The sequence below is a fragment of the Ambystoma mexicanum genome, chromosome 5q, assembly GCF_040938575.1.
Source record: "Ambystoma mexicanum isolate Mex_15411 chromosome 5q, UKY_AmexF1_1, whole genome shotgun sequence".
Classification (NCBI taxonomy): domain Eukaryota; kingdom Metazoa; phylum Chordata; class Amphibia; order Caudata; family Ambystomatidae; genus Ambystoma; species Ambystoma mexicanum.
Genome location: NC_090933.1, coordinates 1,099,440,989 through 1,099,464,963, shown reverse-complemented (window position 1 = coordinate 1,099,464,963; position 23,975 = coordinate 1,099,440,989).

Below are 23,975 nucleotides of genomic sequence, written 5' to 3'. Positions count from 1 at the left end.
AGAACACAAAAATCTCTATACAAATATATAAAATTACACATGTGCTGCTGTAAGTACACAAAACTCGAGTTGGGTGCAGACAGAAACTAAAGCTATGAGCATGCACTGCATTAGAAGCATAAACCTCATTGTGGGTGCTTATTTAGCAGTGACTACACATCCCAACATACACTGTGTTAAGGGCACAGTACTCACTGTGGGCACATATCTGGCAGGGACTTCGCATCTCAACTTATGTTGCAACTAGTTTAAAAAATTCACTGTGGGCACATATCTGCCAGTGACTACATGCTCCAGCATGTATCATGTTAAGAGCACAACATTCTCTGTAGATGCATATCTGGCAGTAAATACACATCCCAGCATGCACTGCATTAAAACACAAAACATTGCATTTTAAAATGCAAAATCACACATCCACTGCATTAAGAGCACACAACTCATTGTCAGAATGTCTGGCAGAGACTACATGTCCCAGCATGCACTAATTGAACAGCATAAAAATAATTGTGGGCACATATAGGACAAACACTACACATAAATGCATGCACGGCGTTAAGAGCGCACAGCCCACTGTACAAATATAAACAAATAATAAATGCACTGCATCATGAGACCAAAACATGCAGTATTTGGCAATGACTACACATTCCAGAATATTCTCTTGATCTCTCTTTGACACAGATCTCTCTGTACTGTATAATGAATAGAGTGAAAGAGGCTGTGACCAATATGCACAGTACTCTTGTACAGTAAAACACACGCCTCTCTTTGGCACAGAAAAACAAGGTTTCTGTGTCCTTGTTGCCGAACATCTCTGTAACAAACAATATACTGTCTGCTCCCTCTACTGGATACATAATGCATATCATATCTCGGTTGCTTCAGGAGCCACACTGTGGAGAGAGTGGAGAGGTGCACACATTTATTCCACTGGCATATTGGAGATAGCAAATAAAGAAATAAATCAGCCAGAGGCCAACTCGATGATACAATAGGTCTTGTTCTGGGACAAGATGGAGACAAAATGCCAGTTGAAATGACAAATGTCAATGACAACTGCACCAGGATCATAGTGTTTTCAACAGATGTTCATGCAAATTCCTTAGTTAATTTCCATTTGAAGTGGTACTAGTTTGTGTTTTTTCTGTCTACGGAAGGCATTGCATTGTACTTGGACAGCAATACAGCACAATGTATCCTTGATTTCCTAGATACTATAGCCTTGGGCAGTCCTTCGGGGGTAAATAAGTGGGAGAGGGGAGTATAATGTAAGCTGCAATTTTACAGAAGCTGATACTGAAGTCAGCTGTGGGTAATGGTGGTCTACAGAGAAGTGTTGGTCTCCCTTTTAGGGTCTCAGCGCATCTTTTATGCTGCTAGAATTGAACAGTTACATAGCCCAAATTAGTCATCTAGGAGGGAATCAAACAGGATAGAGAGTACATGTATGACTTAAGCCACATGCAGTTTCCCTCGCCTACTAACATCCTGCCCGACTCAGTGCAGTAAGTTTTAAATAGATGCTGTATAACCATTCACTTGGGGTACCTATTTGTCTGTGTAAATAACAATACTGGAGGAGTTGTAGATCTGTGTAGGGAAAAAAAAAAGGTAGGGCACAATTCAAGGAAAGGCACGCATGTATCCCACAATGCCTGCGTGCCAGGAAAGAACCTACATGGCCCGTCGCGCATAACAAAATCTTTGTGCTAAGCGTATTCATGGAATTGTCCATGCAAAGTAATTGCATGGGCAAGTCGCAACCGGAACACCCTTCACACACCCACACGCAGAGCCATTCCAGCCATGGAAACAGATTTAGCTTAGCAATGCACCCTGGAAATCCAGCCTGCGTACCCCCCATTCAGGCAAGCAGGGGTGGTGGGGTCCCCTGTAACTATTCCCAGCACCCGCTCAACATGAGTATCATGTACTGTAAAAATCATCATTTCCCGCTACACATGCATGCGAACCCCCGTAAACGGTTCCTGCAACCCGCTACACTGAGTACGAGCACCCCCAAGTGCGATCAGAACCCCTGACTGCATGCATGCACCCCTCAAATCGATGCCCATTTTTTCTTCTGTATGGAGATTCTTATACGCAAGTGTCTGTATGCCTGACTTCAGATGGTGGATTGTTCATGTGCATTTGCGTGGCCGTTTCCTTGATGAGAGGTTGCACCGACCGATCCATAAATATGCTCAGTTACAGACATTTGTGGGAGTGTGATGGACTGCCTGCGTGCCGTCCCTCGAAACGCCCACATTTTCCTTTGATCTTCCCCATTTTGTGCATTTACCACATTAGATCTTACAGCTGGATACTGGTGTGTGCCCTTGGCTGAAGGTCTCCAAAATGTGTTTTCATTTTCTTTTGACAAATCTCAATGGTGCCGGAAACGTTTTGGATATGTCAATAGTGGGAGTGAATTTGGAATCATTTTGAGGAAGACACTCCCAGATGCTGCAGAAAGGGGGACAATAGTCTATGTAGATTATGTGCTAATTAAAAATGAGAATCTGAAAAGTAATTGCAATAAGATTAGACATGTGCTAGGCCAGTTGCAGAAGGATGGGGTCAAGGTATCTTTACAGAAAGCACAATGGTGTAAAAATAAAGTGAATTTCTTATGTCATGAAGTGACTGAGAATGGGTTAAATCCACAAAAGAAGACATTGGAGGCAATACATAATTTGAAAGAACCTACTCATTTGAAAGGATTGACATGTTTATTAGGGATGACGGGTCATGACAGGAAATGTATAGAAAATTATGCAGAAATTACACAACCTTCAACAAGATTATTAAAGTGGGGTGTACCCTGGAAGTGGGAAAAGGAACAATGCCAATCGGTAGCCAGGCTAAAAGAATGTCTCATGAAGGCGCCATGTCTGGCATACCCCATCAAGAACCAGGATTTCTTTGTAGAGATAGATTTTTCTGATCAATGCATGTCAGCATGTTATCTCAAAAGCATGATTTAAAAAACAAAACTATTCCATATGCTAGCAAGGCCTTATCACAGGTTGAAACTAAGTTCAGTTAATGTGAAAAAGCACTCTTAAACACTGTCGGGTGTTGCAACATTTCCATCCCATCTTTCAAGGGGAAAGAATAATTATTGAGACAAATCACTAACTCCTGCAGTTTCTGCAAAGCAAGATAATTAGATCAGGAAATGTGCACATTTGCATTATAGGGATTTCCTGTGGAAGTAAGATATGGACAGAATAAAAAGAGCCCAATTGCCCAAGGACTAGCAGATTTGCATGATTGTGCCACCAAATGTGCACCTGATGAAACAAGAATAGATTCAAGGCTGAATGAATTTGAACAATCCCCACACAAAGCATTCAACGAGGAAGGATGTGGGGATTTGCCAACTGTGTATGTAGATGGTTGTGCATACCATGTGGAAAATAATACAGAAAAGGAGTTTGTGGCAGGAATAGAAAATAGCTGGTTTAAATGTGACAATATTACAAGAGTAAGCATGAGGATTGGGCCCAGAAGTAGTCAAGTGGCAGAATTGGCCATTAGATACAAAGCAATTGCTACCAGAGTTAAAAACAAACTGAAAGAAATTGTTCTAGTGGCTGACTCTGATTATGCATGAAATAGGTTTGCATAATATTTACCTTGCTGGAAGGTAAAAGGTATGCTCACCTAAAACAAAAAAACACTTAAACATGGCAAGATGATTCAAGCTATAGACAAACCTGTGTCAGAAAATGATTTGGTAGTACATTGGAGAAAAATACGAGGCCATTTAAGGACGCCAGGTGAGGACAAAGAGGGGAATGACAAGGCAGGTCAGTTGGCCAAAATTGGAGCCGTGATGGGAGAATTGTTTCCTATTGAACATCTTCTTGGTGAAATACAGGTAGATGCGATCACATGTTCCAAATCTCCAAAAGTAGATGAGCAACCTGTGGTGCAATGGAGTTTTGGTACTCCAGACCAGGACCTTGTCAGAGCACAAAAAGAGGATCTGATTTTAAGAATCTTCTATGATCATCTCTTAGATGCTGTGAAAAATCCTCTGACTGAAAAAGATTGTAAAGGGAAAGAGGAGCTGAGTGTATTGTTAAAAAAACAAAAATAGAATTAGGTTACAAGATGGATTAAGGATTAGGACATTTGTGACAGGTCAAATACAATGGCCCTCATTACAACACCGGCGGTAACAAATGGCGCTATTAGCACCATGGTTGCTGCCGGTATTGTAAAGAGTCCGCCATGGTGCAATGGGGAATTACCACCCCATTCCAAGGTTGGCAGGGCGGTAATTCCTCATGCACCATTGGCCCTTCCCCATTCCCATTTTTGCCCCATAGGGCTCAATGGGAATGTTGAAGGCGGTAATTACGGTACCTCAAATTGCGGTACCGTAATTACCTTCAAGGTCCCTTTGCGGGTCCCTACTTTAACGGCTGGTCCAGACCAGCCATTAAGGTCGGGAGCCGCAAAGGGACCTCGTAATTAGGCACTAAGGGGTTAACGGCGCTGCAGCCTTTTACGGCACCGTTAACCCCTTAGCGCCAGGGTCGTAATGAGGCCCAATGGGTGGTACCTTTGTCTTTTCAGGGATTGATGTTACACCATGCTCATGATGCGATAACTGCAGGACAAGATGGTGAATTATACACCAGAGGGTGTCTAGTATGTGCACAATGTCAACCTGCTTCATCTACACATAGAGAGGTTTGACCCTCCCATGGCCTGATTTGCAAAACGACTATTTTGGACCTGTAAAAAGATCAGCAAGGGGAAACATATATTTATTAACTGTAGTTTGTTTAATGTCCAAATGGGTGGAGTGCATTCCAGCACCAGATTGCAGTGCTCAAACGGCAGCCACATTGCTTGTGAATCATATTGTTTCAAGATTTGGGTTACCCCAAAGGATAGAATCAGATCGGGGAATTCATTTCACTAGTGCATTGATGACCAAAATATGGCAGATATCGGGTGTGAAAAGGAAACTACACATATCATACCGGCTGTCTTCTTCAGGTGGGGTGGAAAGGAGCAACAAATCAATTGTGGATGTGTTGAAGAAATGTGTGGCTGAAGCAGGTTCTAGGTGGGACCTTCAGCTTCCCTTAGTGTTAATGCCCATTAGGTCGACTCCTGCTAAATCAACAAATCTCAGCCCTCATGAAAAACTGACAGGACTACCTTTGCATCTGTCCCTCAATTTTTAAAAATCGTTTTGGGTTGCACCGGGGTGCACAGATGTAGAGGTACACCCAACCCAAAACGATTTTTAGAAATGGAGGCAGAGATGCAAAATAAGTCTGTCCCTCAATTTCTAAAAATCGTTTTGGGTTTGGTGTATTTGTACATGTGTGCACCCCTGTTGGCAAGAGGGGTGCACAGATGTAGAGGTACACCCAACCCAAAACGATTTTTAGAAATGGAGGCAAAGATGCAAAACAAGTCTGTCCCTCAATTTCTAAAAATCGTTTTGGGTTGGGTGTATTTGTACATCTGTGCACCCCTCTTGGCAAGAGGCGTGAACAGATGTAGCCGAACACCCAACCGAGAAGGATTTTTAGACATGGAGGCACAGATGCAAAACAAGTCTGTCCCTCAATATGGGTGGGGAGCGAAGGCGTATGAGCCAGCACTTTCTAGTAGAGCTGCCATATTTGAAATGGGGCAATGCTGGTACTCCTCAGTTATCTCCCTATACTTTTGATGGGATAGTACGGCTGTAACAGGGTTTCTATGATTGTTGAATCTTCTCAGCGATAATACTATGCTTTTGTTGAGGCAATGCTAGTTCATCATAGTGTGGCTGCTATACTGTTGATGGGACAACATCAGCACCTCTCAGTTGAGCTGCTACACTCTTATTGACAAGGCCCCAGGACTTCTCAACAGATGTATTTCTTTTTATTTTAATTGGTTATTTATAATGCGTGTACTAACCAGAGGTTTCTAAGCGCGTACTGAGGGAGCAAACCTGTGTTGCGCGAACAGAGAGAGCGAACCGGTGTTGCGCGAACCGAGGGAGCGAACCTGTGTTGCGCGAAGCTGTGTTGTGCGGACCGAGGGAGTGAACCTGTGTTGCGCGGACCGAGGGAGTGAACCTGTGTTGCTCTGTGTCGTCTTGCTTCCAAGGCGAGCACGTTGCCCCTGAGCTATCCTTCCGATACTCTAAAGATCTGAAGTACATTTAATTATACAGAACCAGAACTATTGAGCAAGTATGTCATCATCAGAATAACTCAGCATTGTCGTGGTTATACAAGAGCTCATATATTTAAAGGGATGGAATTACTCAGAATGTAGCAGCACTATTCAATAACCCAAAGTTCTTAAGCATAGTTAATGTGAAATACTACACTTCTCACCGTTGGGACAGTACTGCCACTTCTCACAGAAGCTTCTACACCTTTTATGGGGCAGCACTGATCCAGCCTACTGCTCAAATGCTCAGAATTGTCATTTCTCAGCAGGACTGCAACACTATACCATTGTGTTCCTTATGTTGAGTGCTTCTTCACCACCAAATGTGGATTCATGGCTCTCTTCCAGTGTCTAAATAGTAAATCTGTCTACATTCAATTGGCAACAGGCATGTCCGGAGCTGCCTGCTGTCCATAAGCTGCCGCTCAGGATGTTGGGAGCCGTGATGGGGCAAGGGATAGAAGGCTCGAGCCTGTCAGATAGCAGAATCAGCAGGATCTTAAAACCTGCTCACTCCTTCTTGAGGGGCCATGGGGCAAAATGAGCCTGATCCCACATACAGGGGGTTGTTACCCCTTTATCTCTCCTGAATGAAATAATGAGCTCTCTCAGACACAAGCTATCACCTCTGCACACACATTGAATGAATATGGTATGGATTTATAGATCGAGAAAACTGGAGTGACAATTCAGAGTGTTTTAACAGAAATATAATTGTCTTCCCAGATGGGAGACTGACTCCATTAATATACATGGGGTCAGTGAGATGACCAAGAGTGAAACTGTACATTAAGTTGTGAGATTACCAGCAACGGTTGATACTATGCTGCACACTGTTTATAGGTTTGAGACCCCTCCTGAATGCTTGCCCAAAGAGCCTTGGCCAGAGTTTCACACTGAAGAATGGAGCATGTGATCCGGGGTCTGCAGCCCACACACACGCAGGGGATTCCCATGCTCCCACCTGCGAGATTTGCACCAAATTAGTGAGATTGTGCTCCAAGTTAGGAGGCGCACAAGTCTTTTCTCTGACGTTTGACACACTTAGAGGATGGGATGGCATTTCGTTCTCCCATCCTACTTGTGTTGCTCTGCCTTTTGAGGGCTACTACAACCTGGATGATTATAGAGGGGTGGAGTAGGGGCCGTGATGGCCTACTGGAATGGAACTCGAAGGCTTAAATCTCCTTTTTACTTGACTTTAGTATGTGCAGTACATGCTAGCCAATGTTTCCACTGTAATGCGCTGCGCGTGCCTCCACCCCCCCCCCCCGCGCGCCGTTGGCGACTACATGCACATTTGCAGTCCTATAACTGCCAGTGATGTCACTTCCTGTATTTGCCCCCCCCCCCCTGCCCCGTTAACCCCCCGGAAATTCATAAATCGGCTCCCCTGGTAGTTATGCATTTTTTTTAAACACATTATTATTTATTCAAAGTGAGCCCAAGGGACACCTCTAAAATGTGCCCAAGCATTGCAAACTGCAAAGCGGACCTCGTGTTGCCTGTTTGAGAAAATTACAGCAACAGCAAAAGGCTTTTTGAAATAACTGAACATCAAATGCAGAAGCAAGCGCTATCGACGCCGTTTTAATGTTGTGATAGAAGGCTTTCCTGGACACAGGGCTTCATATTGCAATGTCAAGCCATTCCCCGACTTGCTGCAACCTGTGTGCATAGCGCGTCTTCTTGCATTGCTGCACGCTGTATTGTTTCGGCTTAGTTGTAACCGCCAGCCTCCACCCACTGCACGCAACCTGCGTTACTCCCGTTGTTGGCAGTCCCTTTCCCTAAAGCCTCGACAATCACTGCATGACAAGCGCAGACTCAAGGGGGCAGGCCATGGCTGAGAAGTGGGCCTCCTACTGACATCATCAAGGGCCACCTAAACTCTGCTCTGGGTGCCGGTTTCATTAAATACCGCAGCATGCAGATTCCAGTCTCATCATCAGAAGCCGATAAGAGGGCGCTGGTCAGTCAAGCGATGCGCGTGCACGGCGCCTGGGCGCTGAACGGAGGCTGGGCTGCTTTTACACCAGAACAAACCTCTTATGAATAGATAACCAGCTCCTCGCTGATCAGCTGCGCCGCTGGATTTCACAGCAGATGTTCCCCCCGTGTCGTGATTAAGTTCTGCCACCAGTGTGGGGGAAAAAAAGATGTGTGTTATTTCTTTTCTCATTAACCTTATTATGTAGCTTCACCCAGAACTAAATGGGTGTGACAGGAGATGTGCTTAAGACGTCTTCCCTTGCAAATTGCTCCGTATGTCTTCTCGGAGGCGGGAGGTGGTGAATCACGTGAGCCAGGAGGCAGCTTTCAGGTTCCATCCTCGTTACACCGCGCCTGGCCTGGGGATATTTGTCAGGGAACCAGTGTAGAGAAGCCATGCGCTTCGATTGCTGATGCATCCGCGAATGGACTCCACGGGCTCGAGGCTAAGCGATTCTTCTCGGGGTTTTGCATTTCTGCTTTCTAAGCTTCGCCGTGCTTTTAATATCATTAGGCTGCATCAAACCGTGCGAGCACGCAGGCACGCTTGCACGCACACACAGGCAAGTAAAGTGAATACAAATGTATTACATTAACACTGATGACATAAAAATAGGAAATGCTTAAGGGGCAGTCTAAAATCTTGCCTCCCTGATGTCTTCACATGCTGCTCCAGCCAAGCACGCAAGTGCAGGTAAGCATAACACTAACCTTCATTCATATGGGGGCAAATGCACTCTAATGGCGAAATACAACTCTTTGTAGCCAATAGTTACCCACATTCACATGCGGTTAAGGGAGCTCAGCCAATCAGGTGGCTAGAATGGTAGACGAGAATACACTCACTCCTTCCAGCCCCCCGACGCCTTTCCTCGGGTGGTGCCATCTTGATTGTGGGGAGACAACAGGGAGCCTATCCCTGTTGCCTCCCATTGTCTACCCCCAATGACATTAGAAACTGTACTTCCTCCCACCCCACAGTGTGCCCTCCCCCACTTACCTGCTGGACTAGAGCGTTGTGCTCTGGTCCCGGCACACCTTCCGACTGGGTCCGCCACCATGGAAATGGAAAAGGTGCTACGTCCCTTTTCCTATGGCAGCCAGCATCATTTTTTTTTTTTATTGGGACATTGGGTTCGTGCAATACCATGGAGCCCATCCCCTGAGAAAAAAAACATTTTGCACCTTGGGCAAACCATGGGGTGCGAATAATGATCATGCTCCAGCTGGGCTGCGTACATGGCCGGTAATTGCCCTTCAGCACTCCTGGGTGTCAGTGCTGTTGTAAGACTACTCTTGTCTGAATTATCTGAGAGTGGTTTTGATGACATAGTGGTCAGGCGTGGGCCTTACACTACTCCTGGTCACTTCTGCGGATCAAAGATAGCCCTATTTTTAAAGGGGTCTAGCCTGTTCCTTTTCTAGGGTTATGTGAATCGGCTAATAAATTTGAGTTAAAGTGTTGTGTCAGGTTAGCTTAAATTTTCCTGATTCCAGCTCAAGGGCATTTTGAGGTGTTGCGGGGCCCTGGGAATATACAAATGTGTGGTCCCTCCTGAACCAAAGAAAAGAAGGGATTCAGAATCTCTGGTTTTTTGTCTACACTAATCATGATCACCGTAAAACGTTCTATACACTGTGCCTTCAAGTCTGCTTGTACACCCGTTATCCTTGCTGGAATCAGAATAATAAACAATTGGCATTTCAAAGACAATATTAGCAGTCCAAGGTGGAGGAATGTCTGTTCTAGCATGGGTACAGGAAACGTTTTAACAATAGCAGCCACAAGGAAGGTCCATAAGCTGAAGAGTATTTGCAGGACACAGATCATTAACTCTTTGGAAAAAATATATACTAAGAGAAATTAAGAGACATGTAGAATACCTGAATCTGAATGAGTGGGTTGACCAAGCAACAGCTAAAACAACAGTTATCAGAGGTACCAAAACCACTGTCCTAGAAGATATATTTACCCTTCTAGGGAAGAGCAGAGATATGACTAAATGCCAATTCATAGTCTGAAGAGTGAAGTCAAATGTTCACAACTTAAGTGACAGGTCAAACAATTGACTGAGCGCATTGGCAAAATCATGAGATTCCAACAAGGAAATCCTGATTCTAATGCTCAGAGAAACCTAGGCCAAAATGAGTCAGAGTGGACGATGTCAAGAGTAAATAGTTACAATTCCAAATTCACAATGAGAAGAGGAAAGTTGGGTGCAACAGAAAAGACATGGCAAGCCTTAAAGGAAGTTTTTTTTTTATTTCTCACAAAAATACACCTGAGCTTGTTGAAGAATTGTAAGAGGCCAATGGGAAAACCGATTTTTTTCATGAAATGAAATTGAAAAAAAAGTAAAATTCTGTGAAAAGAAAAATGTGAGAAATACATTTGAAAAAGAGGAAAACTCTCTGGAGATAGAACCCAATGTTTCCTGTTTTGCAGATATAATACCTCATATTAAGAGCAGATATTCTGAGTTAAAAGGTATTGGAGGATCTCATATTACGAGATCCTCCTTTACCTCTTGTCTAGTGGTACCTAGATACAATTTAAAAAGAGTAGGTGGTTCCAAATTCTCAGTCATGGCCTCCCAACTTTGGAACACACTCCCATCCAACATTTAATCCATCCAAGTATTTGCAAACTTCAGGAGGAGTGTCATCTTTTGGCTACACAATAAGAATTAAACTCTGATTTCTTACTCATATATGGTACTACTATTCTGCAAATGTATCCCTCCTTCAATGCTTGCACGTATCTACTCCATTCTTATGACTGTAACCTTGACAGTAATGTAAGCGAGAGACCCCCAAGAATACAGTTAAACCTCCCAATGGAGTCAATAATGACACATCCCCAGAGGGAATGAGACCACGACCAAGTGCTGGAGGTAACCAAAGATTTATCTAAAATAGGGCAAGCAGAATCTACTCTGCTCACGCCGAGAGTGCTCTGCAGAAAACATGTTACAGTTTAGTTATATACACAAAAAACATCATCAGCTGTGGGAAGGCCTAGGGGGCACAAAAACAATCCGGATTGGACACTAAGAGTGGTCAACTATAGGTGCAATAGGGCCGGAGGTGTTTGATTGGTTTGAAGGCACATGGAACGATGGCGTCATGTCCCGGGTCAATCGGTCAGTTGGGCTCATCATGTTGGTATGCCTTGGTAAGACTCATGTTTCTTGTATCACTGAAGCCATGTAACAATTGCTCTAATGGCCACACATTCCCATTCATTCGCTAATGTGATTTGTTTGTCCGGTGACCTCAGAGACCTGTATCCTAATCCTTGCAAAAGCATAGTTCAAAGGTATGTTATTTACTACCGATCACTGACCAGGTAAAAACCCTTGGTGTTTACCTGGATCCGAACCTGACTATTTTATTTATTTATTTATTTATTTAATATTTATATTGCGCCGGTAGCTCGCGAGCCTCGGGGCGCAGAAACAAGGACACGAGAACGGACGGAACAGATAGTGATTAGACAGAGCAGACGGGACAGTCACATAGAATTAAGCTAACTGAGGCATATGCCGTGATGGCCGTTTATTTGAAGATATGGGTTTTTACCTGTTTGCGAAAACGCGAGTAGTTGGTTTCCAGTCTAAGGTGGTCTGGTAGGTTGTTCCAAAGGTTGGCTGCAAGGGTTGGAAAGGCTCTACCTAAGCCACTTTTGAGTTTGTGAGGTGACGTAGCAATTTTAACAAGTTGGGATGATCTCAGTGTTCTATTAGGAACGTATGGTTTGATCCTAGTTTTTAAGTAGGTTGGTGCCTTTCTGTAGATGCATCTGTGAACGATGGTTAAGGTTTTGAAATGCACCCTATCTTCGATTTTCAGCCAGTGAAGCTCTCTTCTGGAGTTGCTGATATGTTCTGTTTTAGTTTTGAGCTTGACAATTCTTACCGCGTTGTTCTGTACAATTTGGTAGCTTTGTAGGCATTGCTTGGAGGCACCCAGGACTAGAGCGTTGCCATAGTCAAGGCGCGATAAGATGGTGGCTCTTGCTATGGTCGCACAATTTTCCTCGGATATGAAAGGTCTGATGGCTTTTATTAGACGGAGGTGGTAGGCACAGTTTTTTTTGATGAACTGTACTTGGGCGTCCGCACCCAACGATGCTTCTAGCAGCATACCTAGGGTTTTAACCTTGCTTAGGACCGGAATGGGGGTATCTTTAATGTGGAAGGATGTGTAGGATGAGGGTAGCTTAGCACGAGCAGAGGATGAGCCGAAAATCATGAGTTCCGTTTTTTTTCCGTTTAGGCACATCCAATTGGAGTCCATCCATTGCTCCACGTGGTTGTATATCGTGGTAAGTTGCTCGCTATCTTTCTGATAATTGCCACTTAGTTCGAATACAAGCTGTGTGTGTCAGCATAGTTAGTGAAATAGGTGTTTATGTGGTCTAGAACAAGGCATAGGTATTTTAAGTAAAGATTGAACAGTAGGGGTGACATACTGGCCCCTTGGGGAACTCCACAGAGGATTTCTTTTTCAAGGGAGAACTTGTCCCCCCAGTGCACTCTGGATATTCTGTTTTTTAGAAAGGACATTATCCATCTGATGGCTTCATCAGAGCAGTTGGTGGTCTTTTTTAGCGCATTCTGGAGTAGGTTATGGTCGAGGAGATCAAATGCGGCGCTGCGGTTGAGTAGAACGAGGAGGCCTGTCCTACCCTTGTCAATAATACCGAGCATTTTGGTCTGCAGATCTAACATGGCCGTCTCGGTACTGTGTGCGGGGCGAAAACCAGACTGCTGTGGGTGGAGGGAATTAGATTCCTCTACGTGTGCCTGGAGCTGCATGGTGGCGATCTTATCCATGATTTTGAGGATGAAGTTGCAGTTTGTTATGGGTCTGAGATTATTCGGATCGCGTTGGCCGAGATTGGGTTTTTTTACCAGAGGGGTTACTGTGACTTTTTTGATGGCATTAGGGACTTCCTGATCTCTAAAAGAGGCATTAATGATCTTTGTCAGGATGGGGGCGAAAATGTCTATGTTGTCCAATATTATCTTAGGTGGAATGATATTCTCTGCACAGGTAGTGGGTTTCATGGTCGCCAATACTTTGATCATTTCGCTGTTGTTGATCTCTGTGAACTTGAAAGTTCCAATACCTGCTGTTGCAGTCTCAGCTGGCAGAGTAACTGTCGTTTTTTTGTTGGTCAGGGAATTTATGATGGCGTCCCTGGCTTTTGAAATTTTGTTGAAGAAGGCGATCTGGGTGGCATCGCATTCTTCTTGAGAGGGTAGGAAAGGAGGGGTAATGGCTTTGGGTTTTTCTATGGATTTGAGGATATTGAATAGTTTGCTGGTGGAATTGGTGGCTGTAGAAATCTGTTTGTTATAAAAGTTTTTTTTGGCCTCGGTTATCATATGTTTATATATTATTTCGCTTTCCTTCCAGCGGGCTTTATTGGCTGATGAAGGATTTTTTAGCCATACATTTTCTCTGTTTCGTTTGTCCTTTTTTTGTTCTGCAAGTTCTTTGGAGAACCATTGTGGTTTTTTTTGGGTGGGTCTAGTTGATTTAGTTTGAAGGGGGGCAATTTGGTCCGTGAGTTTCTCGAGGTGACTAAGTAGATTTGCTAACGTTGTTTCGCAGGAGTCATTCTCGGTTTGGTTTTTATCCACCTCAGCTAGGCATTGTATGAGGTGGTTCCTATCAATGTTTTTGTAGTTACGGTGTGTCGAGAGGGTCGGGCAGTTAGGGGTTTTGGGTTTGGGAAGAGGCAGGGTGATGTGGAAGGATATGCTATGATGGTCTGACCAAATGCAGGGTTCAGTCTTAAACTCTCGGGTTTCGAGGTTGTTAGAGACGACCCAGTCAAGAAGGTGGCCGTTGTCCATTGTGGGTTCTTGGTTGTTGATCTCAAAGTCAATGTTGTTTAGGGATCTTTGAAGTTTACTAGCTTCTTTGTCTTTTGTATCACCAAACCAGCGGTTAAAGTCGCCCATGACTAGTGTGGCTGTGTTGGGTCCTTTAAGCATATTGAGTTGATGCGTTATTTCGTCGTTGAATTCTGGGGTGGACGTTGGGGGCCTGTATAGGACAATCAAGTTTAAACTACTGTTAGCCGTAGGGGTGTGTTTGAGGTGCAGTATTTCACAGCCTGTACATGCTATGCTGCTGGGAAACATATGTATAGAGTCTCTTGCGATGACTGCTACACCACCCCCCTGGCCTTCTTCTCTGTTTGAGTAGAAGATGGAGTAGCCTTCCGGGACTGCGATGTCGCAGGTGGGGCCGATAGGGTCCTTGAGCCAGGTTTCAGTTATGCAGAAGATGTCTATTTGTTCATTGACAATCCTGTCATGAACACATTGTGCATGTTTATTGAGAGAACAAGTGTTATGTACAGGCAGGTCAATTATCTCTCCCAACAGAACTGCCTTACGATCGCCAGGGCAATAATCGGCTCAAGGCGTGACTTTTGCAATGCCCTACTCATAGGAACATCAGCGAAAAACCTTGCTAAACTACAACTCGTTCAGAACAATGCCCTTAGGGCTGCCACCGACACTTCACGCAGGGACCATATCTCAGTTCTCAGAAAACAAGTCCACTGGCTCCCAGTCAAGGAAAGAATCATATTCAAAACCCTTGCCCTGACGCACAAATGCCTCCATGACATGGCCCCACCTTACCTTGTCCAAAGGATTGCCAAACCTTGCACCACCAGGCCAGCCAGAACAGCATATGCCAACATGATTACTGTTCCAAAAACCAACAAAGCACGTGCTGGTGGCACCAGCTTCCCCACCATGGCTGCCACCAACTGGAACGCCTTACCACCACACCTTAGGCTAATTGAATCCCATGGTGCCTTTCGTAAGGCCATCAAAAGCAAGCTCTTCGTGTGAACCTGCAGGCCCCACGTGCACATCCTAAACAATCTGTATGTTTACTGCTAATGTATGTACCATGTGTTCTGTAACATGTAATTCCAAGAATACTTGATGGGCGGATTTTTGTAACCCTTAAATATGCCTTTGTACGATCCGTTTTAAGCGCCTCAATGTCCTTGGGCTGTAGAGCGCTGTACAAATGTAAAAAATAAAAATAAAGGGTTCAATTGCTAGATACCTCGCTTGACTTGTTTAAACAGTTTAGGATATACTGCTTGGGGGTAGAGCTCATGGGGTCATTATATGATCTGTGATGTCCACCTGGTAACAACAAAGACAATTCTAAATCTATGGCTGGAACGACTGGGTCATAAAAAGCACATATCATTATGGGTATACATTTCATTGTGGGGGGCTCAGTGATCAGGTGTCCAGACATCATTAACCTTGTGCTGACCTATTTTGACACCCAGATCACAAGGGAGAATTGAGACTTCTTTACGGTATAATTCCTTGTTGCACAATGAGACTGGGCTTTCTAGAACACAATTGTACATATAGGCTTTTCACATGTGGCTTGCCGAGTTATACATAAGTCATACTAGTTTAAAACACACTATATTTCCCATTTACCGTGACATTCTTATTACACGAAGAGGAGCAACAGAGTTCATTCAAAAGATAAGACGCATACTTGGATCAATATTCATCTTTTACATGTGTACAAAAAAAGAGACGGTTCATGACTTGAGGCCTGTATGCACACCTTTAACAAAGATTATGGCTTGCTGGGGGGACTAGCTGCTATATTATTCTCGCACAATGTTATACACATATCTACAGTTAAACTTGTGGACTGAAGGGCATGAGATAGTTCCGTGCTGGGGTGTACAAGGTTATACTACTTATGCATTGCATTGTCACAAGCTATTTCCATAACCATTCTTATGACCAACGTTAATTTACATTATGCGTTCATCACTAAGGTCTAACACAAGGATTTCTGTTATACATACATATTATATTTTTCATTCATATGCACGTTGACCCACATTAGATATGCATGTTCCTGCTTGCGAGGGGCGCATCGGCTCTGTCTATGTTAGAGCATAAATGATCGAAGTGAACTCATGGGTCACTCTTGGCTGTTCACTCTATCCTGGGGGCATCATGTTTTTTATGGCCAGGGTCTGTGGGGTGTTGGGCAGGTTTACAGAGACAAATGGCTTTTGCCCTGGCCCCTGCTTAGGGCTGTATCTTGAGTTAGTGAAGTAAGACTGAAGGCAGAAGATACAGTGTGGATTTTGTTGCATTCTCGCAGACAGTCTTCTCATGGGAACTGGACAACTGCGGAGATGGCAAACGGGGGAGGAGATGGGGGGAGGACCTTGCTTGCTGTGCATGCCTGGCTTGGAGAGCTGCAGGCTTGCATTGGAATCACACAATTGTTTTAAGATTACAAGATGGAGTTGGTGCTGTACAAAATGGAGTCTCTTCGAACTCTGGCTTTATACTGTTATGGGGGCGTCACACTTCCAGGGGCATTCCCGCATGAGTGCTCTGGGTCTGGGGCCCTGGACCCAAAGCAGCCATGACTGGGCCTACCTAGGACGTGCAGGAATAGGTCATGGGGCTCAAAATATCCCCTTGTTCCACTCATTCCCCCTTTCGTTACTTAAGTAACGAATACTGTAATCGTCCCAGCCTCTTGCGTTCCTCTTCTTCTGCTACTGCTTCGTCCCATGCAGGAGCCCCCTTTATTGCCATCCATGCCCTACATTCCGCTCTGAGGCTGTAACCCCTTCTAGCATATTCATCCGGGGTGCAGCTCATATAGATGCACCCTCCCTCACCTTTCAGGTCATCCCATGCTTCCTTGTTCCCTTTGTAATTCTCTGGGTTCCTTTATGGTCATGTGATATAGACTGTCTACTATGCGCCCTGTGTTGTATATGGCAGTCATTCTATATTTGGGCTCTGAACTATCTCCTGTTTGCACCTCCGCCTCGTGCTTGATTTGTGCCACACCATTTGCACGACCCATGGTCACATCATCATTGCACCATTTGGCACCGCATTTGCGCAGCATCATAGTCCCAGTTGGCACACATAAAAAAATGAGAAGCAAAAAGAGGCCAAATGGTGTGAGGAGTTTTACTGTTATTCCTAGCCACAAAGGTACACAGGAAAAAATATTGTCAAACCAAGTGTTGGGCTGTGCCCTTCCTTCGTCCTTCATCCGCTCTCCAAGGTCATGCACCGCCGCTATCACGTGTGCGGGGGAACCATTGTCAGCATGTGGAAAAGGTACAAATGTACAACATGCGCTCCCAATTCTTCGGCAAACACCTCCATTGATTGCTGTTAACAGATCCAACACATATCTGTTTTGCATTGTCATTAATCGCAGGGCCCTGAGATCCACCTTGATGGCGTTGAAACCTTCTTCAGTATCGTTGGCCAACTGGATGACCTCCCACCTTGTAATTTGTAACCATTTGGCATTTGCTCTCGCCTGGATGCTGGGAATGAGGGACGTGAAGAATGTTTCTACGGAGCTGAATAACCGGTATCGATGTGGTATTTGGGCCAGGTGCTCTGATGATTTGGACGAAATGTAGTTTGAGGATCGTTTCTTCCTTTGGAGTTGGTTTTGTACACCTTCCTCGTCTATTGTGTACATGGTACTCGCTTCATGCCACGTTGGGGATGGTCCTTTTGGGGCCCGCTGCGCGCATATTTCCGTCATGGATATTGTAAGCGGATTCAATTCAACACTACAGCTAAGTCAATGACTAGTCTGGGATGCTGAGGGAAACCCTTATTGATATATTTTTATGTCCAGTTCGTTTACTCTGGATGACAACCCTTATATAACACCCCTCTCTTAGAATCCCCCTGACCCCACTGAGCCAAGAAGTAGGGTTGTTTTGCAAATTAAAAGGTTTATTTGAAAATTAAACAATATATATATATTGCACTTTTATAGTAAATTAATATTTGATAGCACACTTGTGAAGATGATAGTGATCAACAATGGATAATGTTACAGTGGTACACTCTTTTTGATGGCTTAGAAGTGATATACAGAGGATAAAGTAGCTGAGAATGCTTTTATGGCTTCAAGGACAATGCAATGATGAATGAAAATGCAGTACAGAAAATAAACTTGATGTGACTTCAACAAAAGACAATGTAATCACTTTTCTTTGACAATTCACCCCCCCCCTTTATGCAATGTAAAGAGATGGAAGGGAAGCACACAGTTCTCAGGAATGCAATCAAATATAATTCAGTTCCCCCGTAGCAAGCTTAGAGGAAAACAGGTAGGAGTTTTAAACACAGGCAATATACTTTGATGTGGTTGCAATTAAGTGAAAAATATGCTAAAAAGGCTTTCAATTCCCTACAGGGATTTCAGGGTAGTTGATAGATACTTTGAATCAGTTCAGGCCAGCCCTATCAATGATTCAGGGATGGTTATTAGGTTGAGAACAGATTTCAGGGATGGAAGCAAAAACAAATATTTTTACCCGTGGCTAAAATGAAGCAAAATGTCAAATCGTGGCAATTTAGTCACGTGCGTCGAGCGCAATTACGGAGGCACTATAAGGAGTAGGAAGTTGGTTCTAGGTTCGTTGAAAAGCCTAGAATCTTAGCTTTAAGATGTTCAGAATGACAGATGACAGTTTTCAGTTTTAAAGATGACAGATTGACACGATTCTAGGAGGCAGTTCTAATAGGCTAAAATAGTTCGGATTAGATTATTTTAAACTAAGAGATTGGTTTTGGCACAGTGCTAGCTGGGTACTCACACTAGATTTTGGACAGGAATGCGACTTCGTCACCGATCGGGTCAGTATTGGCTGGACTTCTGCTAGCGGTTCTTCACAGCGATCTGGTCTCTGGGTCTCCGGTTCTGTTATCGGTTCTGCTAGCGGTTCTGGATACAGCGGTCTCTGGTTCTGCGGGTCTGGATCAAGTGGATTCTTAGCAAGCAGCAAACCGCACAGCTCGGCGGTTGAATAGTTTGCAAATGATTTTTGAGGCCTGCTGAAGAGAACTCAGCTTGTGGGGTTGCCTCTCTGCTACAAGTTATGAAGTAAAGTTCTGGATCCCTGGAGTTCTGGATTTGAAGTCTGGAGTCTCCCGGCAAAGCGTCCCGCAAGAAAGTGGAAAGTGAATGTCTCTACCTGGGTTTCAATGTTCCTTTTATGTGTTTTGAAAATGGGTGTGTGCCTGGGCCTAGCTAAGCCTGCCCCTCTCACTTATCATTAGCCAAGCTTTCCTCTCTCCCTTGATTGGGGGAAGGAAATGGAGTGTCAGAGTGATGCTGTAGGTTTTATGGTCAGAGGAACCTCCCCTTGTCAAATTGCACACAAATCTATTTCTAACCCAAATACATATTTATCTATGTACCATTTTTCTAATATTATAGGTCCAGTTAACATATTTTCTGTAGCACCCAACCATCCGATCCCTGTCTTTGTACGATGTCATGTCCATTTATGACAGAATTCGACCCTTTTCATTCAGATAACGACCTCTAAACCTTTCCAGATTTTATACAAATGTGCACCAGGGATATGGGTTTCAGATGATAAAGTGTCAGATTTTTAACATGCATACATTTGGAGTAACAAACTTTTTTCCGCTACTATCCCCAAGACCATACCACAGGGTCCTAACACCTCTTAAAATGTGCACAGAAAAATCACAAGAATGATGATGTTGTTTATATAATTTTTACAAGTCCGCACTATGAATTATCCATCTTTTTAAAATCATGCTCTGGCCCCAAAGGGATGTGGTTTTCCAAAGCACATGGTGGAATTTCTGGTTTATCCACTTCCCCCAAGCTCAGCTTGCTCTCACAGGCACTGCCCCTCCCAGTTTCTCCCAAGAGGAAACCATTTTACGACCCCCCCCAATATAACATTTGCCTGAGCCAGGGACAGTGCTTTGTTTAGTTTCCTGTAGTCCCCAGGTGCCACTCCCCTAATTCAATCAGAGAGGTGTCATCTCCATTTGGCAGGGGCAGCAGGATGCAGCCAAGCCTGGGAACACAGCTGCTGAATTCCCTCTCCTGTCGGGGGTAGTGTTCAGGCAGAATCCAGTTTCATTAAGCCAGGCTTCAGCTAAATGTCACTTTTGTTCCCAGTTTTTCTTCATTCAAATCAAACTTACAATTTTCACACATGCAGCTAGAATGCCGATTCTAAGTTAAAAACTATGACATTTAACAGTTGCAACCTATTTTACACTCAAAAGTAGGTCACTCATTTATTTTAAACATTTCGATTTTAGTGGCTTTCTGTCCATTTAACTTAAGCTGCTGACATCCACAGCTCAGCCAGTTTTGTTATAAACATTGTTTTGGGCTCTTCATCTTTCCAGATTTTGTATGCACACAAGAATACATTCTGCCAAATGTCTGCTGGTGTTCATTGAGATTTTTGAATATCTTGTGATGTTTAAAATAGGCATTTTGAGCTTGCATTCAGGTAAACAAAGGTGATTTTAAAGCGCTTTTTTTAGCCAACCGGCACTGCTGTTTTTCCTTTGGCACACATTTCACTCATGGCACCCCTGGCCCATCATGCTTGCACTGGTGGGTGGCAGGTCAGGGGACCACTTTGCTGTGCGCAAAACTGCACGGTTCTCTAGGATTCTGGCACAAATGTGGGCTTTTCTGCCCTCTTGGATTTCCTAAACCCACAGCACCAAATGTTGCAGCATAATAGTCCAAACGTGGGTCAGGACACCCAACAATATGGCTTGCTGGGATCACCATCAATGCAGAGTGTAGCGTTGCCAGGGAGCACGTTCCTCTCCATGAGTGCGAGAGATGCAGGTACGCCATGTTGCTGCAAACCCAGTACGTGTCCATCATCGCGGCTGTTTCTTGAGAGTTTTGCTGCAGTTTTTGTTTTCTCCCATATCCTTTTTCCCTTCTCCTTGAAAACACAGTTCATAGCTAATGTCTTTTTGTAATTTGAAGGGATTCTCGATGGCAGTGACCCAAGTGAGTTTAGTCACGTGTTCAGTCCATAAGGGAGCACATGTTTTCTGTATCCATGAGAGTTTTTCTTCTGACAGCCCTCGCAGTGCTTCTGCTTTGCATAGTATATCTTCCTTCTGCCATTTATTGTCCATGTGCAATGTTCCCTTGATCACCAGGAAAGGCTCTTTCACACAAATTACTCCTTGCGGCCGGGAGTAGCATGTTCGCTCGTCCTGCAAAAGTTCAAATGAAACTGTGTGTGCTTTAAAAGTTTTTTTATACGGCATAGCGCAAGATGTAGGAGACATTGGGCCTCTGCAAATTGAATCTCTTGTGGCAGCAACACCTTAGGTGTTCCTGAGGCACGGGGTATTAGTGAGCACACATAACAACTTTTGTTAGTTGTCTACTTTGCTGTGATGGTTGTGTCTGCATACCATTTGTTTGACTGGTGAGGGTGTTGGGGGTCATCAGCTGTATCAAGGCTAATTTTATAATGCTCCTCCATTCTTCCTGTTTTGGTTCCCTCTTCTTCCTTCTAGGCCTACCCCTCTCACTTCCTTGGGCCCGCTTGGCACTCTCCTTTTTCTCCCATTGTGTATGGATGTTATAATAAGTGGTGGCCATTTGGTTGTCATCATTACTCCCCTCTCCAGTGATTGAGTCTTTTGCTGTAGCTGTTTCAGAAACTGGCATGGTTGTTGGGTATGGGTGATTCTGTACCCATGTAATTTTTGAGGGAGTTCGGTCATTCATTGTGTACACACTGAAATTTAATTCATTTACATTTGAGGACTGGGGGGTGGCTTGTATTGCTGAGCTAAGTGTAATCCCTGCAGTGCCATTGTATTCATTTTCTTGGTCCCTGTAGGCCCATATCAACTTTGTACCATCCCAAATCCGATGGGTCCCCTTTTTGATACTCTCTATCCCCACACCCCCCTGGCCAGTATTCACTGAAATATATGCAATGATCCAGTACAAAAACAGGCCAAACAGTGTGGAAAAGAATAATACTACACACTAAAACAACATGCATTAAAATTAATAACTATGATAAACATATCTCCTTCTCCTATTTCTATCTACACTATTAGTTGTACTTGCCGGGGCCTCATCCATGCCCATTGGAGCTCCTAATAAATGAAACATGAATATTTGTTAATCATGCATATCACTGTTTTATAATTTACATATCATACATCTTATCGCTTATACTCAGTTCTTTTAATTCTGATTGTCCCGTCCTTTTTTTTTCTTCTTTTCTTTTGCATTCTTAGGTAAACTTCAGGGGCAACATTATTTCATTATTTTACGTCCCTCCGTTTTCCTCCTCCACACCTGAAGTGTGGGGGAGGGGAGCCGAGGGAGGCAAGTCCCTGTTGATTATCCCCATTGCTGCGTACGAAAAATTCATTATTATAGACCTTTTCAACCATTAAATCAGAAGGGAAAAAGATTTTAAAAAAAACAGAGAAAGAGATCATGTAATTTTTTATTTAGCTTGTCAAACATACCACCAATGCCTAAAGAAACTATACATTCGTTTACACCTCTTTTTTTTTCTTCTTTTTTTAATTATCTTTTCTATACTCCTCTCTCCTTCCTGACACTTCTCCTTATATTCCCACGGTTCCCATTTTTATATTTGGGTGCTATGCTCGTCCTTGTTACCTTAGTGATCTGCGCAGTCCGTGTGTCAGTCTAGAAAAATGGATGCCTCTACTTTGTGACCGTAAACGTATTTTGATGGCCGTGGGCCAACCGTCTCATGCACAATATGACAGAATATAGGTTTCCGAGTTTGCCAATGAACGGCCATTTTGATGTAACAAGAATCGCCATTTTGTTTTCTAACCATTGCTCATTGCTTTCTGTTCTTATTGCTTCGCAGTACATTTTCTGCTTACACTGCTCGACTGTAAAACATTGTTGTCTGCACGTAAAAGGACAAGGCCGCAGGGCCGCGATGATAACAAGAGTTCGTTGAAACACAACGTAGGCAGCGCCAGGAAGAATGCCAGGCTCCCTCCCGAATGTAGCCTTGAAGCAGAGCTGCAGGGCATTTAATCATTTCGCAGCTGCCAGCCAGTCTCGTTATATGGTAGAATATGTTAGAATAAAGCAGCTAAAGGCTTTAATTATGCTCTTCTTACGGCCCCCCTTTGCTGAGCCCCGTTAGAGTGTGTCGGATCCCAGGACACGAATAGCACCTCATAGATAGCAAGGTCTGGAATGCAACTCTCCCCCCGTATGTTGCTCGCTTCCAGGAACAGAAGGGCTGTGTTCTGTTCAACAATTGAAAGATGCCTGCGCACTCACAAATTGCAAATTGTTACTAGAATAGATGTTTGAAGGTGTCATAATTGTCAAAAGTGTCCATCATGACACCAAGTTCAAAGAAACCCAATAAAGGGGGGTGTTAAACATGTCATAGGTGATTGTTTGATATACATTCTGTATATATGTAACTGATGTACGTAATTCACTCTATTGCGTCCCTCGAGGTCTAGAGATACACGTCGCGGGGCGTGAGACCGAGTTGGCCAACTGAGACTTTTGCTTTGCAATAAACCCTAGCTTTGGGAATACAACCTCGTGTCTGGCGTATCTATCGTGTGTGGTGACTCGCCTTGTTTCCATAGACGTAAGGGACCCCTAGGGGCCCCTTTCAAGATGGCACCCGAATAGGGACCCTCCCGAACTTGTTCCATCGCATACGTTGTAATTGAGTAAGGCAGAGAACGGCGAGGACGGGACGATCGAGCCGGGATCAAGAGGTGTTCGGGGCGCCCTGTAGAAGTGATGAGAGACTCCTTTGCAGAACTGCACACATCTGATCCCTGATCGACGTGCCTGGCTAGAGAACAATGAGGCGAGGGTCCTGAAATGAGGCGGAAGCCAAGAAA